The sequence below is a fragment of the Archocentrus centrarchus genome, chromosome 21 (assembly GCF_007364275.1).
Source record: "Archocentrus centrarchus isolate MPI-CPG fArcCen1 chromosome 21, fArcCen1, whole genome shotgun sequence".
NCBI lineage: Eukaryota > Metazoa > Chordata > Actinopteri > Cichliformes > Cichlidae > Archocentrus > Archocentrus centrarchus.
Window position 1 is genome coordinate 9,029,576 of NC_044366.1, and position 895 is coordinate 9,030,470.

The window sequence follows — 895 nt, forward strand, 5'->3', positions numbered from 1 at the left end:
GAGACCTAGTAACAATGTTTCCTACTTTTAACTACATCTAAGCCCTGATCTATAGTTGAAATTAGAATAAAATTGCTGACGTCTGCATTATCATTATCCTATATACTGAAGAACTGATTGTGTAAGGGATTTTTGTTGATCAGTCAGCCATAAATGTGATGCATGCCTTCAAGTCATTGAAAAGGGAACCATTTTAAGAAGTGTATGAATGAGTTCCTCTAGTGAGTCGAGTAAAGGGATTTCCAAAGTATGAGAAAACACAGATTGACAGAGTTAGGGAGAATAGGCAGAAAGTGGAAAAACAATGACTGGTTGAACCAGTAAAGAGATTTTCCACCGTGGCGAAGTGGGGCGAAAAGAAGGTGAGAGAGGTTTCTTAATCGGGGTGAGGGAAAACACTGACAGAGGGAGTGTGGAGAAAGAGACAGAGCGCGCTATTAAAGAAGCACTGAAGTGCCATGAAAAGTAGAAAACAACAAGGTGATTCAGTGTGACGGAGGAGAGAAAAAGGAAAACAACCTGTGGCCTCGTTGTGTACCCCTCGGAGGGACTACTGAAGCCTCAGAAGAGCTGGCTTCTACACAAACTCACGCACAGACGCGACACTGGTTTTCTTCATGTGTGAAGATTTTAAAAGCGGGGAACATGCAAATATCCTCATTTGAAAGATTTCCATGATCTCCCTTTCCCTCTTAGGACAATGTTCTTCACAAGCCTAAACACAAGAACGCCCACTCCCCACACGCTGATCTCCCAGCATCCTCTCTAATTACTCCAGTCATTACCAATGGCCAATGAAGACACTAGAATACTAACAGTTTACTAATGGCATGATAACTGTAATTAGAACATCCTGCTGGACCCACTAATTGTCCTTTCTCTTTTACAGATGAGA